Source organism: Penaeus japonicus, unplaced genomic scaffold, assembly GCF_977035675.1.
Source record: "Penaeus japonicus unplaced genomic scaffold, GWHDUDI00000001_assembly GWHDUDI00000024, whole genome shotgun sequence".
Classification (NCBI taxonomy): domain Eukaryota; kingdom Metazoa; phylum Arthropoda; class Malacostraca; order Decapoda; family Penaeidae; genus Penaeus; species Penaeus japonicus.
This window is the reverse complement of record NW_028234426.1, coordinates 19004213-19021712: the sequence shown is the minus strand read 5'-3', so window position 1 is coordinate 19021712 and position 17500 is coordinate 19004213. Positions and strand designations below refer to the sequence as shown.

Genomic DNA, 17500 nt, shown 5'->3' with positions numbered 1-17500 from the left:
TCTGTCGAAATTTGTCTTTATCTACTTGTTTGTCTGTCTCTTCCTCTCTCTCTCTCTCTCTCTCTCTCTCTCTCTCTCTCTCTCTCTCTCTCTCTCTCTCTCTCTCTCTCTCTCTCTCTCTCTCTCTTCTCTCTCTCTTCTCTCTCTCTCTATCTCTCTTTCTCTCTCTCTTCTCTCTCTCTCTATCTCTCTCTCTCTCTTCTCTCTCACACATACCACGACCCCAACTACTATGTCGAAATGAGAAACAAAATAACAACTGCACTTGGCAACGGTCTAGAAACTGCTATCGCGTATTTGTTGGGGAAAAGGGGCCATCATGTCAATGAATGTAATATTGGCTTGAAGATCAATGGATACAGACATTTTGCCGAGAGTACAACGGTGCAACTTTTACAATAAAATCAACGGCGGATTGAGTTTCACGCCGCACAAACCCGACATAAACATAACGCAAACAGCATACGAACACACGAAAGATCACAAAAACGTCGAAAGTCCTCAGCTAGTGGAGTCTCCCACGCCACACTTCTCCAAAATACAAATCACTTCGCCGCTAAATACGTCCGTAACGTGTAACAAAGAAATTTTTCCGGTCGATGTTACAGATACGACGATAAACAATGGCGTCTTTCCTCGACTCCGTGCGATTGTCATGCGAGGCGGAGGCCAGACAATGGCTGCATAAACAAGTTAGAATAAGGTGAAGTTTTGATGGCGAGGCGGCGGGAGGAAAATGGAAAGGAGAGGAGACCTGTGACTGTCACCCCCTGGCGCTGGCGCTCCCTCCACGCACTGCCTCTACTCGATCGTCTGCAGGTTACTGGAACACTGAACGGCTGCCATTTTCGCGCACTTTCATATAAAATACATCGGCTGAGTATCTACGAACAGCCAATTGGTTTCTCTATCTGGAAAATATATACTATGGTACAGAACTGTAGATTCTATTCTAAAATTACATATATAAATAAACAATTTAACGAGAATGACTATCTATATTTGCAAAATATTAACACTAGTACCGTTATATTTTAGAATGTTGTGCAGTCTGCTGTATCTATTTTATTCTCGACACTAAAATCACTTCCCTCATAATAAATGAAGGTATTCACGAGTGCATGACTGGGATTAGGGGGTCTAATCCCATCCCGCAATTAATTGAATGCCTATAAATCAGCGATTGAGAGCGAGGTAGAGAGCATGAAGCGCGACAGAAATCAAATCTTGTGCTTCCAAAACGCTGAAAAAGAGAGGCAGATAAGCTTTCTAGCCGTGCACAAAGTCACCGTCTCTCGCCTGCTCTTTCCCTGCCACATTGCCACCATTGCACCGCCTGCGTTCTCGGCTCCGCTCCACAGACTTCCCTCTCCGCCCCCACGCCCCTGCGTTCCTCTCCTCGGAGGCGCAGAATCTTGACACGTCATGATAACAGATTTCTCCTACAAGATAAATAATCTCAGGGAAGATGATCACGCCTTTGAGGGTGACTCTGCCGCTTCCCTGATCCCCCTGCCTCCCCCCTAGCCGCCCCCCTCCCCCTCCGGTCCCTTCGTTCCCCGCCGCAGGTCTTGGTGCATCCGCTCGCTGGAATTCGTCGTCGGCGAGGACCTGACATCGGTTGGGCATCAGCGGCAGCCTTCTTCTCGGATTTTATGATGGTGCATTTCTTCGTACATTATGGTGGCATCTTCCTGTGCTATTTGTTTGGTTAAAAGAATCGAGTCTTCGTCCGGGTAGGCTTATCAGTCGCGAGGGCCTCCCCCTTGAACACGTAATGCTCGTAAGTAACATCCTGTGATTACAGATCTCCCTGTCGCTGCCGCTGATCGTACGGGGGAGATTACTTACAGCACAGGGGATTACTTACCACGCGTGGAGGGATTACCGATAATAATACCAAACGCAAACACCGCCGCTCTCGCCCTTGCCGCTGAGCGGGGCGGCCTAGTCTCCCTTGTAATGAGGTCACATACGAATAAACTCTCGAGCCATCTGGAATTTCGTTAGGCCCATACTCAAGCCGTGTCATCTTTCCTCTTACTTTCACGCTCTCTCTCCCCCCCCCCTCTCTCTCTCTCTTTCTCTTATCTAACTCTTATCATATTTTTGTTTGTCTGCCTGCATCACTCTACAGCGCCATAGAGCTTCTTGTATAGCCTCGTTTTATAACTACCATATATATTTTTCACCCCAAATCCTCCCTCGCTTCGGAAGTTGGCCTCGCCGCCTCGTTCAGCCAAAGGGGGGGGGGGACTTCTGCTAAAGGAATCAAGACGAGAACCCCTTCCCCCTCGGCAGCTATGCGCCGTCACCGCCAACGGGTATGATGGATAGAGTCGGAAAACGGGGATTTTGGAAAATGCGGAGGTAAAGACGCACAAAACAAGAGCCCCTAATCGCACGCGTAAGAAAAAGACACATCGCGCCCCAGAATACGACTTCCGGTTCTTGAAGACAACAGACGCTCGCGAGATCCTGTTCTTTCCTGTCCTCCTCCACCAACTCCGATTCTTTCCTCTTTTTTTAATCTGTACAGGAGAGCTTAATATATTTCCGGTCCCTAACCACTCTTATTCGTTTCTTCGCTCTTCTACAAAAATATCTAACAAGCATCTAAGCATTCGTGCCCATCAGAAGTTACTACACATCACATAAACCACACTACTTTTTTACCACTGTATGCAAACAAGCGTAACGGTGCGCGGGTTGGGGACAGACAGTATATCACGCACGTAGGAAGTAGACAAGACGCCACTGAAGGCGAAGAAGGACTCGCTATATCAAGGCTAACTGTTAAAATGCAACAGCAGCAGAAAAGACTTTTGACGACTTCGCACACAAAAGGAAGAGAATGTCGTACACGACTTCCGGTCCTTCGGAGGGGGTACCCCGTCTCCCCCATACACAATGGCAACGCACGTTATGTGTGACCCATATGTTTGTCTCATATTGCTGATCCACTCATTAAATCATCCAAATTCTTCTTGGTTATGCATCCTACACATCCTATCACTTCACCTCATGTGACTATCCCGCCCGGCGTCGACCTGCCGTGGGAAGGCGCAGCGGACCGCGTAACTTGACCACAGAGGCGCAATTTTCCGGTGTGTGATACCGCTTTCGTAGCGTGACACACTGCGTGTATATAGTGTTTATTGTGGCTAGGCCAGTGTAGATTAAAGTGGATAGCTTTAAAAAAAACTGCATCCTGTTCTCATATTTCTTATGGGGGTGGAGATCACTAGAAGTGGGTAATACACGATAAGAAGCTTCGAGCTTCTTCATGAAAATCATTTGGTGATTGACGTGCCGGTGACGAAAATTATTTGAAAAAACAACAATGTTATTTGGACATTAAAAAACATCTCCAAACTTTGATGCCATTTTCGCCCTGATAAAAATATATGGGAAACTAAGCACAAAATGAAGGTACTAGAGATTAAATGCACACGATCGGAAAGTACACACATAGTTATGCGTATTGTGCTTACACGTCTGTACACACCTAAAGGACCCCGAGTTCGGTCAAGATGAGGTGCAGTGGAGTGAGTAAGACTGTGGGAGATCATGAATGTCTAAATTGCTGTAGCGGAAATCCTGGCTGTAGGATGCAATTCAGATAATCCTTACAGCACACAAGTGTTGCATTTTCCCAGATAACTGCCCTATTTTGTTCCCCCAAATAACATGATAATAGAATAACGACGATGATGAATCCTTTACACCAAAGCTTTCTATGAGAATGTATCACAAAAATAAAGCCGAATTATAACTTGAACCGAAAAGTCGGAGCTAGAGTGAACTTGAAATCACGCAACATTTACGAAATCGAATCGCAAGGAAAAGAGGCTAGGCGTCGAGGGCGGGAATTTCACCTCCCGACGGCACGAAGGTGTGTTGGGTCGTGAAGGTCAAGAGATGAAGACGTGACGGCAAAATGTGGGTCATTAGGCCTACATATGTCAGTATGGGGAGGGGGGGGGGGCGGCCGGAACCTTCACGGCGATGGGGTCTCTTCATTGCGTCACCTCTGCTTTCAAATCACGACCTGAGGATCTCCGATAATTACGCGAAGGGAAGACTTTGACATTTAGAGGTTATCTCAACGCTCATCTGCCGGAGACGCGAACTACACACGGCTCACGCGATCACAATTATGCCCGCTGGAGACAAGCCACATCCACAGGAATGCTTTGGAAACTTCGCTTGCAAAACTGGTTCATTTCCCCTCAAGGCTCGTGCTCGCAGCTCTCGTGCGGGCATTCCCAGCAGGACCCAAGCATGTGACCTTACCGACATGACACTTCACAGGAGAACAGAACATGAATCAGATTTTAACAAAAACTTCTGAATTTCACCTTGGCCGGACATAAAGACATACACACACACCGCACACAGATATACACGCACGCGCGCGCATAAGGCATGCTCCCACACACACACACTCACGTACACACACAAACACACATACAACACAAACACACACACACACACACACACACACACACACACACACACACACACACACACACACACACACACACACACACACACACACACACACACACACACACACACACGCACATCAATACACAGTGACTATCGTGTGCATATACAGATATGGCCACACATACCGCCCTTGTCGTTGCTGGAGTCAATAGCGTATAACTTGTTCGAATATATTTTCTCACCATTTAGGGCAACCTTGTTTCTGTCGCTAATAACAGTTGCAGAATGATGTAACGCTTCTCATGGTGTATCTAAATTGCAAATGTCCGAAGCTATAAATTTCTCAAAGGTGAACGCTCGGAAGAGAACGCCAGCCACCATTCGTCAAAGTCATTCGCTTTCATCTGTGGCTTTCCACCCACACGCACTTCCACTCTGTCACCGCGGAACAATATTTTGGCGAGTGGCGTGCTCGTGCGCCGTATGCAAATGGCTCCCGGCACAAACAAACGCCCAGATGAAAGTGCTCGCTTGTGTGTTGCTCTTTTTGCGTTCCGGATTTGTTATAAGACAATGTTTCCTCCAGGTCATTCACCCAAATATCTAAATTATGTCGTCAGATTATTACTTTTAACTATCCACACAATATTCACACACTTGTAACCATTCACAGGCTCAAAGAATGGGAACGTCATATTTTCCTTCCCTTCCCCTTCCTTTGCACAAATACCGCTTGCACTAAAGCACATCCCTCCCCTTCCCATCGCCCTACCACTGCCTCAACCCCCCCCCCCCCCCCCGCGGGCACTTCGCTCCACTCGTCGGCTGGAAGGGAAGGGGACGTGATCGCCTGCCTGCCGATGGTGAGGGCGGCGCGGGTACGAGGCAGAAGGGGATTGTTTCCGTCCTCACTCAGTCGCCGCCGCCGCCGCCGCTACGCAAAGTAATTGGCATGAATAATTACAGCCCCGAAGTGGCGCGGAGGTTTAAGTAATAGGTCGGCGGCGGAGGACACGACCGCACCTGCCCTGCTCCCCGGCCCCGCTTCCTCCTTCCGCACTCGTTTCCCTCGGCGGCTGAGTCGTCGTGGCCAAGTGCGCTGATCTCCCTTTCAGCAAGACGAGAAGGTCGGGAAAAATGCATCAAAAGAGAAGAAAGAAGACTGGAAAAAAATCTAGTCACTCGTTGACCAATTTACACTGACTCACGAGTGACAAGGTATTTTCTCAAGGTGTTGAAAGTGTAACTTTTCATCCTTCAGTGTGTGGATAACGTGAATAAAAAACAGAAAATATTTTTCGAATTGTAGTCTTTCTATGTAATGATGTGTGTGTGTGTGAGTGAGTGTTCTTGTGTGTGTGTTTTGCGTGGGTGTGTATGGATGCGTGTGCGTTTGAGAGGTGCGACTAAATATGTGCACAAGAAATCTGATTGTAACTGTACCAGAAAACTTGCTGGACGGGAAGAGACGATTGCATTAAACAGATCGAGATTTCCGGCAAAATCTCGTTTTGCCTCATAAGGAAAAGGTCGTCCTAGACTTGATGGGTGTAATGACAGATAAAGAAAACAAATTCTACTTACACCCAGCCAGGCAGCTCACTAATTGCTCAGGTTCCACATACCTAAAAAAAGAGAATTTCTTCATTAGTAAGCGATATCAGATCGACTAAAACAATGTTTGCAGAGGATAAGTAACGGCACAAACACGACAAGTCTCTCTCAAGCTGCTTACATCCTCGCTCTGCTTCTCTCTCTCTCTCTCTCTCTCTCTCTCTCTCTCTCTCTCTCTCTCTCTCTCTCTCTCTCTCTCTCTCTCTCTCTCTCTCTCTCTCTCTCTCTCTCTCCCTCTCTCTTTCTCTCTCTCTCTCCACATGCACTTTGCTTGTTTCTCTACCTGATCCTATATTCTTGTAATATTTTCAAACAATCCCCTCACCCTTCACCCCCATCCAAGCACCCCCCCCTCCCCCCGCGGCTGCTGGAGGCGCAGACCGTGCCGCACTCCCTGTCCCGGCGCATTCCGCGACGAGCCAGCTGTGCGTGGGCGCTATATATGGCGTCATGGAATGGTGTCCTGCCGCAGCGCCGTCGAACTTTCTTCGTCCCTCTGCGAGTCCTGCCCCTCCTCCCCCGGAAGAGAGAGAGAGAGAGAGAGAGAGAGAGAGAGAGAGAGAGAGAGAGAGAGAGAGAGAGAGAGAGAGAGAGATAGATAGAGAGAGAGAGAGAGAGGGAGAGAGAGAGAGAGAGAGAGAGAGAGAGAGAGAGAGATAGAGAGAGAGAGATAGAGAGAGAGAGAGAGAAGGAAAGAAGAGAAAAAAGGAGAGAGAGAGAGAGAGAGAGGGAGAGAGAGAGAGAGAGAGAGAGAGAGAGAGAGAGAGAGAAGGAGAGAGAGAGAGAGAGAGAGAGAGAGAGAGAGAGAGAGAAAGAAAAGAGAGAGAGAAGAGAAAAGAGAAAAGAGAGAGAGAGAGGAAAGAAAGAGAGAGGAGGAGAGAGAGAGAGAGAGAGAGAGAGAGAGAGAGAGAGGAGAGAGAGAGAGAGAGAGAGGGGAGAGAGAGAGAGAGAGAGGAGAGAGAGAGAGAGAGAGAGAGAGAGAGAGAGAGAGAGAGAGAGAGAGAGAGAGAGAGAGAGAGAGAGAGAGAGAGAGAGAGAGAAAGAGAGAGAGAGAGCGCACACTCGGGAGGGGCACTACAGAAAAGAATGACCCAGCGGGGCTCCAGCAGGCGCCAATAAGTGCTGTGGCGACCTTGGCGAAGGAGGCACTCTAAGACCGCAGTCCCGGTGTGGGAACCCGAGACCTCCATGGCCAAGTCTTCCAGGTCTTAACAATAACATCCTTGTTCCGGCCGCTGCCTCACCCGCCCCCGCTTTGTCTGCGCTGCGATAATGCTCTCCAGGGACACAAACACACGAGTGCGGCCCGGACTCCCACTCAAAGTCTCGTCGCTACTATGAATCACTCTGCTGCCGACATCAGAACAAACGCTTTCATTCTAATTGGAAATAACGAAAGAGAAATAATGAAGTGAAAGAAATCTATTAGAAAAAAAATATATATAAACAAAATAGAACTGATATTCCCAATGTGACATGCAACACCTTAAGCCAAAATTCTTGCACCATTGTTCAATAATGAACATAAGAAGAAATAACCGTTTTCCAGGTCAGGGGCAAGTGCTATTGTGCCTACATGCAAAACCCCGCCAGGGAAACAACTGACTATTTATACATGCATGAGAACCTTCGTGATACGCCATGATCTACAGTTATGCTGTCGAGGGGGGTGGGGCAAGAAATGGCAACATATTTCTTGTCAGTCATGAATCTCTCTCTCTCTCTCTCTCTCTCTCTCTCTCTCTCTCTCTCTCTCTCTCTCTCTCTCTCTCTCTCTCTCTCTCTCTCTCTCTCTCTCCCTCCCTCTCTCTCTCTCCATCTTCATGTTTACAACACCCAAAGCCTTTACACAGCTGAAACAAACAAAGAGTCGCAGAACCTGAAGAAACCGGACTGTGGCTCAAGTCAGCGTGAACCTGAGAGTCCCAACTGCTGGCACTCTTCCTGGTCTCACTCGGAGCTACTTTCCTGCCTCGTGATTCTTTTCTCACTCAAACTGTCACTTTACCACTTCATTTGTACCCCATGCAGTCGCTTCTCTTCCCTGCGCCGAACAGCCACTGAAGCCCCTTTTCTTTCCAGCCCTTCGTTCCCTACCAACAGGAACCCTGTGTTTAAGTTAAAAAATCGTGTCTGAAAAACGTGCTGAAGGAGTCGGGGAGTAGGGGGGGGGGGCAAGTCATGCGCCTTGCCTTCCCTCCCCTCCCTCCCCTCCCTCCCCTTCCATCATGACGTCACTCGGGTCATGGCGTCGTCCAACGTGACCTTCCCCTCCCTCCTCCACTCCCACTCGCAGAGTACCGTTGCGGTGGAGGGAGCGGGAGGGCTGAGCGGTAAGGAACTGGCGCATGCTGAGGCACTCCCCTCTCCTCTACCCCCCCCCATCCCCCGCTGCTACGACCTGCCCTGTAGGAGTGTAGGTTACCAGGACGACCTAAGCCCCCCCGCACTCCCCTCGCGCGCTCTGCAGGTCAACTCGCCCTTGGTGTTGGTGGACTGGCCCAGCAAGGGGGTCCCACTGCGTCGGGGCAGCCACTGCACTTCGCATTGCAAATACGATCATCTTGTCCCTTGTCACTTCACAGGCATTAGTCATGCATTCATTTTGTGAATATGTACGTGTATGTGTAATTAGTATGTGCATATGTGTATGTGTGCGTGATCGTGTTTGTGTGTATATATACACATTAACAAATAACGTGTGGAAATCGGCATGTCCAGATCATAAAGCAAGTGGTCCCAACAGAGTGCACGCGCACCGCAGTACCTGCGTGTGGCCAAGCACCCCCGTGAGCTCCTTGGCACCACCCCGAGTTCAACTTCGAAAAGAAGTGATACCTTGTCGGAGCAACGCACCATGAAGTGTATAAGTGCTCAATCAGTGCTCAGGTCACATACTGCAATGTTGCATGGATCAGTGAGTTTTGTGGTCTGGATATCCGTAAACTGCTTACCCATAAGACAACTCCTTTCTACTTTAATCTATAAGCACTGAATATACTTCCTATTTTCCTTTTAAAACCACTAAAAAAAGGAATTAAAATGCAATGTGTCAGTCCTTAAAATGGAAGCATTACTTGCTGTTACTGTTCTTATACAAATAAAATAAAAAAGAACAAAAACCATGCACATGAAAAAGGAGAGGAAGAAAAGGAGAAGATAACAGCCGCGAGTGTGAAGGAGGCAAAGCACGGCTCAGAGGCCATCGCGTGTGTGCGTTTTTTCCTTCTTTTTGCCATAAAATACTTTCCTTCGTGACAAGACACTTATCGCGCCGTCCATCGTCACGCCTTGACCGTGTAAGCAATAGTGGGAACGGGAAATGGCGGCTCCACGCGGCACATGTTGACAGGAGCAGAGGGACAGCGAGAGGTCGCCCTCGCCCTCCCGCCTCAGAGTAATTAAGGTCGGCGTTTGCGCGACGCTGGAGCGGCGACCCTAATTCGCCTGCAATTCGACTGGCGCGGCGCGGGCGGGCGGGCGTGTTATCAGAGCGGGCAGTGGGCCAGGAGCGTCCAGTTAGCCTAGTGTGTGGCTCAGAGTCGGGGGTGAGGAGGGCGGGCAGCTGACCCACTTGAAGCCGCCAGGTCAACCCACCCACCTCCTCCTCCCCCCCCCTCTCCCTCTTCTCGGTATCCTCTACCACCTCATCCCCGGGCTCGCTTGACCTTTCTTCCTCCCAGCAGTCCCTGCTGCCAGGGCCTTTATCAGTAACAAACTACCTATTTCTTTCTCTCTCTCTCTCTCTCTCTCTCTCTCTCTCTCTCTCTCTCTCTCTCTCTCTCTCTCTCTCTCTCTCTCTCTCTCTCTCTCTCTCCTCCCCCCCCACACACACATACATATATATTTTGCTTTTACTCTAGTTCTCTCCTCATTACCAAAAGGCCTCAACCTATCTTTACCCTCTACAAGTCTCTCACAGCAAGCAGTGAAAGGTGCCACTTCCACGAGAAAGCACACCAAAGCGAGCTGAAAGCACAAGCAATCGCAAGGAAGTCCGAACTGGCCATGACGTCATCGCCGAACTCGTCCGATCCTCGCTCTTTGTCTCGCAGCCGCCCTTCCCTCGCCGCTCCTGCATTAAACATGTAGGAACCCCGTTTCAACCAGTAGGAAGACAAAAGCTGTAGGATCTTGACATTCCAAAACTGAAGAGAAAAAATCGAAAAAGTGTTAAGGAATTTCCGCCGAGACAGCTTATTGCTCAGCTGCACGAATCCAACAAGATGACTTCGATGTACGTCCCCCCCCCAAAAAAAAAAAAAAAAATCCCTTACGCCTTGCAGTCACGCAGTATTACATGATATCCCAGTCAGCGTTCTTGGAAACTAGAATTTTAAGAGGTTCCTCATAACATAGAAAGTGGCAAGGAAAAATCTGTTTTATCTACACTAAACAATGAAGCGATTTCCCTTTGTTTATGCGCGATTGTTTGTTATTTGAGCAAAGACTCGAGGAGCTTCTTTCGGAGAAGCGAAGTGCCGACGAAGGGCCACGTCACGGCGGGGCTCGTCGGGCTCGAGTGCGGAAATTGTGGGAGGAGGAGCAAAGGGAAACAAGGACAGGAGAGAGAAAGAAATAGATAAGAGAGAGAAAAAAAAAGGAAAGAGAGAGAGAGAGAGAGAGAGAGAGAGAGAGAGAGAGAGAGAGAGAGAGAGAGAGAGAGAGAGAGAGAGAGAGAGAGAGAGAGAGAGAGAGAGAGAGAGAGAGGAGAGAGAGAGAGAGAGAGAGAGAGAGAGGAGAGAGAGAGAGAGAGAGAGAGAGAGAGAGAGAGAGAGAGAGAGAGAGAGAGATAGAGAGAGAGAGAGAGAGAGAGAAGGAAAATGAGAGAAGTTATATGAATGAAGATAGATAGATAGATAGAGAGAGAGAGAGAGAGAGAGAGAGAGAGAGAGAGAGAGAGAGAGAGAGAGAGAGAGAGAGAGAGAGAGAGAGAGAGAGAGAGAGAGAGAGAGAGAGAGAGAGAGAGAAAGAAAAATGAGAGAAGTTCTATGAATGAGGAGAGAGATCGAGGCAATCTTTAGACATACACGGAAGGAAAGAGGTAAGAAGGTCAGGGTAAAGCACGCGCCCGTCGCCATTTCCTGGTGTAACGTGCGTGTCGCCCGCTAACATTTACACTGCCATGACCATTACACTGATAACCTGTTCTTCTTCCGACCTTCTTCCCTTCGCACTGCCTTATTCCTCCTTCCTCATTCTCTCTGAACTTCATACATCTCTAGCCTGTTTCCCGCGTGCCTCTTCGTCAACCTTTCAAACGGGAGAGACGCCATCCCATTAGCTTCATCTCGTGTCCCCCCCCCGAGCCCTCATAGTTTCACCCCTCGCAGCCACGAAAATAAACAGGGGCGAATTAGCATAAAGCACCCGGGAACACAGCCTCCATAGCGTGCCCATCCTTGTACTTTATTTTTAAAGATGATGATTACTGTCATTCGCCTGCCGGAGGTTCGGCCAGAGGCGCCCCTGGAGACCGTGGGGACTCGCCTGTGTGGTCGAGCGTCACGCGGGGGGGGGCGAAGGAGGATGCAAGGGTATGGAGGGGTGGAGGGGATGAATGGGCCCATTGGAGAAGGAGGTGACGAAGGAGGGTGAGAAGGAGAAAGCAAAGGACGGCGATCGCACGATGGAAAAGAGGAGGCGAAGGAAACAAAGAAAGAAAATGAAGAGGGAGAGAACAACATGGATGAGGAGGGACACCGGAGGCTCAGGAGGTTGCGAGCTTTGAAAAGAAAACGTGATGGCGTTGGTGGCGGACCGAAGCCTATTGGTAGAAGGGAGGGAGGGAGGGTGGGAGGGTGGGAGGGTAGAGTGGAAGGGAAGGTGGGAGGGAGGGTGGAAGGGAGGGTAGAGTGGAAGGGAAGGTGGGAGGGAGGGTGGAAGGGAGGATGGAAGAGAGGACGAGAGAACGGAGAGGGGAGGGGGGTGGGGTGGGCAAGGGGGGGAGGATCAAGTTCCGGCCAAGACTTGCGCTGAGATCTGGCCCCCGCACATGGGGAGTAGAAATTTTGACGAAGAAAGGGAAAGGGAAAAAATGACTTGTGGAAATGCCTATGGCAATATCTAAACATTAACCGCAAATATATTGAAAGGCAATAAACATGTAAAGCTGATAAGAAATGATGACAAAAGAAATAAGATTGTGCCAGCATTAATAACAGTAGTAGTAAGAGAAGTGATAACGATAATAAGAATAATAAGTAATAGTAAATAACAATAATGTCGATAGTCCTAATAATAATAACAATTATAATTTGTAATAATAATTATAATAAAAAAACAATTATTTCCGTGATACTAGTGATAATAATAGCAATAAAAAATATTAATCATCATTACTATTATAATAACGAAAATAATAATTACATACAAAAATAATCATAATAGTAATAACAATAATGATAACAAAAATAGAAACAATAGTAATAATAACAATGCTTAGGACCTCAACAAAAGTACTAACAACAGCGCAACGTAATTCCCGCCACGCTGACCACAACCCCCGCAGTCACTCAGAGACTAATAGGACAGGCGCGGCGGCCACTCGGGAGGCGCCCCCGGGGCTCCCTCGGGCGGGCGCGGGCGGCATCCCCGAGAGGCGCCTGGAGAAGAGGAGCTGGCAGTTCCCAGCACAGAGATCCCGGGGCAAATAGCACCGCGGGGGAGGGGAGGGGAGGGGAGGGGAAGGGGAGGGGGAGGTGATCTTGTCCAGTCCACAATTACCCTCTTTTCTGACCGTCACTAGCTGGGGATTAGCAGCGACGGGGAGTTAAATAACAGGGGTTACAAAGTGCTCAGTTGAGGAAAGGAGGCCATTCGTGGGAATGTTTTTAGGGGAAGGGAAACGCGGCGGAGAGAGAATGATAAGGAGGGGAGTGTAAGAGATGCGATGATAACGTAATATAGAAAACCTCTGGAGATGGCGAGATTCCACAACGGAAGTCCCTCCCTTCACGGTGCGCCGGCGAAACAATTCCTCGAGACACACACCCCGAGACGCACTTTATCGCGGAGCACTCGAGCAGTTTGTACCCAAGGGCAGCGCACTCAGCTCTCACGCCGAACAATCAGCACACTGCATGGTTTGAGCCACTGTAATAGGGTATTGATCTCAACGCCACCCACGTAAAAGGCGAAGACAAAGCAAGGCCATCCTACAAAATACAAGAAGACAATGAAATTACTACTTGACATGACTTACGACACATGAGATAGTCAGCGACAAGATTCTTATTATAACAGAACCTTGTATCGAAAGCGAGACGCCAGCAGGGTGCAGCAGAAGCTTTTGTCAAACTCGAATGCTATCTTGACGGTTAGATTCAGAGCCGCTACGAGGCGCTTCGGGTCTTCGGTCATGGGAAGGCTCAGACCCTGACTGCACACTGATGCCGGACACTGAGATTTAGATAAGAAATTCATCTCACTGCACCAATAGCATGAGAACCAGGATTTTCTATTCGGTCGCAATTCGTATCCACAGTTTTCTTTTAACATGAAGTGAAACATTTACATATAATAGAACCAACAAACCTTTGTTAAACATTAATAACCAAACATTTTATCATGCATTCAGGTAAATATTTTTATCACACACACACACACACACACACACACACACACACACACACACACACACACACACACACACACACACACACACACACACACACACACACACACATACATATATATATATATATATATATATATACATATATATATACATACATATATACATATATATATATATATATATATATATATATATATATATATATATATGTACATATATATATAAATCTCTCTCTCTCTCTCTCTCTCTCTCTCTCTCTCTCTCTCTCTCTCTATATATATATATATATATATATATATATATATATATATATATTATATATTTATATATATATATTAAAAAATATATATATATATATATATATATATATATATATATATATATATATATATATATATATATGATATATCTAATGAAACATTCTTAGTGTGTATTTCGTTAGTCATCTATAACATTCGACTAAACATATTTATTGTGTTTTATGACCATGTCTAATGTAAGCACAAAATTAATCGGAATTTTGAAGTACATTCTACAGAAGCAATTCATACGCAATTACTTGTTATTTTTTTACCACAAGCACATTCAGACATTTCAGTATATATTAATAAATATCTTTAGAGTTAATATAACATGCTATCATGCAGTCAAGCATTTAAGTACTTTCGTAAACTTTTAATTCTCGTTTTTTACCGGTCATTTTCACAGAACTTTACAACCGAGCATTTTTACCGACGTTTACAACCAAGCATTTTTAGCAGCCATTAAAGCTACCCCACCATTATGCTGAGCACTTTCTCTGCGCCCTTCCGAGCCGTCAGCATTTTAGTCAGACAACACAGCCTCGTCGGAGCGCCGCGCCGTGCAGGGGAGGCCAGCGTAAACAAGGTGTCAGCTCCTTCACGATGACGCACAAACTACTTTGGTATCCCAGGAATGCCGGAGTCCCAACGGTCATTTAAAAGTCCCTTACCCCCCTTCCCTCAACCTCCCCCTCCCCCTCCCTCCCTCCGATACCGACTTGTCCCGCCGACACCCTAAGGCTTTAGACCCAAGACCCCCCACCCCCTTCCCTCCCCACAGCCTCATTACTTGGTAAAATACCCTCCCAAGATCTTACCGACCCCGTGACCTCTGTCTCTACCGCGATATCTGACCTTAATCTCCTGCGACATAGAGAAGAATATCGGGCACGAGAAGGAAGAGAGTGTGGGGGGTAGGGTGGAGGGGGAGGCTGAAAGCTATGCAAAGAATCAAGAGGAGCGGCTCCCCCCCCCCCTCCCCAATATGAAGCTGGCCGGCCGGCGTTCGTTACAACATTGTTTATTTTGAACTATCTGGGCTCTCTGTCCTCTTCATATCCGTGTCCTTTCTACTTACTTTTATTTTCTTTTATGTTTCTTCTTGTTTCTCTACTTTCTTTCCCTTCCCCCTCTATTCATACTGTGTTAGAATCTCAGCATCAGGTGAGATACGGAAATCCTAATATCCTGAGAGCACAAGAACAGGATAGACGACTTAAACAACGTGATGCAACTAATTTAAATACATTGCTGATTTAACACGCTTATGCGATAAAAATGCATAACTGATACTGAAATGATGAGTTTGGCAATTTCAAATTAATTGCCTCTAGATATAGCATACCGTAATAGAGTAAAATATCATTTTTCCACATGCTATTCTAATTGATTCTAATCATAAATAACGAAATCATACTCTTCATCGTACTGATTACAACTCTTTTATCTTTGCATTTTAATCGTCACTCCGAAGTTTATGCATCTGGTTCGGACGTTTGCCAGCCTTTTCTTCCTCTTCAGCAGAGGATGAAGTCCCTGATAGAGTCACAAGCAGACAGGACATCCCCGCACCGGAGAAGTCATTACCTGGCCGCCGTCCCGACACAGGTGAATCTTCCAGAAACCGGCCGACCGGGCGCAGATCACACCGTACCTGGAAGGAAAATATATCGTCATCTACATGATAAAACATAACACAATATCATGCTCCGTTCATTCTTCTCCACACCTTCCCGTTTGTTTGTTTTTTCTCTTATTTTTTGACACCAAAAAATAACATTAAAGAGAGAGAGAGAAAGAAAAACTCCTGCTGCCCACCCATATGAATGACAGAAAAGTGAAATCTATACCCAGGAGGTTGCCGGCTACTCACTTTCTATTCATTTTCTCTTGTGCCCGTGGCTGAGGCAGGAAAAAAACAGACGCTAAGTGAAGACTCTCTCTCCTCCCCCACCCCCGCCCTCCCTGTCTATCAAGCGTATCTATTTATCTTCATCTCTCTCTTCCAGCTAAGCCAATACTCTTTATTTCTTCACATGGCATTTCTTTGGTAAAAACGCTATTTGTTTTCTTCTCTATTTGGACCATCCATGACACGCCTAAGCTTTACTTTCCCTTGGTTCAGTCATCAAGCCAACATTCAACTCTCTTATTTCTTTATCTTTAAAAAAATGAACATCCACTCCTTACTTCCTCGTCATTTGGAAATCACAACGCTCACTTCTTCCTCAAAGCGCGCATATCCTCTGAGTTACACGTACTCCACAACACGCATAAAACATTAGATCAACCATTATATATTTATCTGTGGGAACCTGCCGTGCTTTGAGTGTCTCCTTTTCTTCTCCGTCTCATTTCTAGTTTCATCCCCTGACCCATGCTTCCTCTCGCCGTGTCACAAGCCCCTGTAGGCTGCGAACCCTCCCTCCCTCTCCTTCCCTCCGCCTTCCTCCCTCCATCCTGCCTTTGTTCCATTAACAAACTCCATTTGGGGACCAGATTTCACCCCATTTTCTGCGGTTCACAAGGTCGGGATATCCTCTCCCTAAAACGTATCCATTACTGCCTACAAGTGCCGGCACAGTACACGGTCTCCTCTTCTGTCTCTCGGTAATTGCACTCCCTGACAAGAGCACCTTGATGTCGCCTCGGATTTTTGATGTTGACGTCTTCTGTTGAATCCGAAGTCTCTTTTCACCTGTCACGTTATTCTTTTGCTTTTCATTCTGTCTGCGTTAGGTATACCATCTTTATATATGTTTTTCATTGAAAGATTTAAACTTTAATGTTCGTAAGCCTAATGTAAAATTAATATAGTTAATGAATAAATATGTTCAAATAGCTGGTCGCTGTTCCTCAACACCCTCTTTCATTCTCTAAATCTCTCTCGTTCATTCTCTCGCCCTTTAAATTCACAATTTTCTCATTCAGCCTATAATCAAGCACACGCACGCAACTCTCTCTCTCTCTCTCTCTCTCTCTCTCTCTCTCTCTCTCTCTCTCTCTCTCTCTCTCTCTCTCTCTCTCTCTCTCTCTCTCTCTCTCTTACACACACACTGCGTGTCTTTGCGCTTTATAAACGGAGAACCCCCGAGACATCTTTAAACAATCAAGCAATGAACCCCGCTCGTCGATCTCCCTTTCTCGGCCAAGCCTCCTCCGCCAGAAGTTCCCGCGCCATCTGTCTCTGGTTCCTGCTCCAGTTCCCGCCGCAGCTGGACGCCGTCGCCGCTCCTCCCCGCCAAGGAATTGAGGTGCGGCGAGGCAGGGCGACCGAGGTGTGAAATGTGTGTGAAGCGGTAATTAATTACTTCAGACGCGTGACTAGCCATGCTAGCGTTAGAGGAGTATGAGCCCTCTTGTTCATATTTCATCCTTACGTGTATCCCTGTCGCCCTCTCCTCCCCCCCCTCTCTCCTAACCTTTCACCCCTACGGCACTCTCACCTTCCCCCATACCCCCTACCCCCTTCGCCTAACCTATCACCCCCCTCCCCTCCCCCACGGCACTCTCACCTCAGCCACCCAGTCCGACGGAAAAACTCATTTGCATC

At 47.3% G+C, this 17500-nt stretch overlaps 1 protein-coding gene across 3 annotated transcripts in view; it reads right to left on the bottom strand.

Moving 5' to 3' along the window:
- Window positions 1-17500, bottom strand: part of LOC122257428 (uncharacterized) — a 72084-nt gene that overhangs the window by 35869 nt on the left and 18715 nt on the right. The window contains exons 2-3 of one of the 3 annotated variants that reach the window (XM_043022709.2): window positions 15535-15601; window positions 6037-6077 (exon numbers count right to left, since the gene is read on the bottom strand). The exons of 1 other annotated variant lie outside the window; for it this stretch is intronic. The gene's annotated coding sequence lies outside the window, so the exon portion shown is untranslated. The remainder of the gene's footprint in view (window positions 1-6036; window positions 6078-15534; window positions 15602-17500) is intronic. One more of the 3 variants, XM_043022708.2, reaches the window with a different exon arrangement.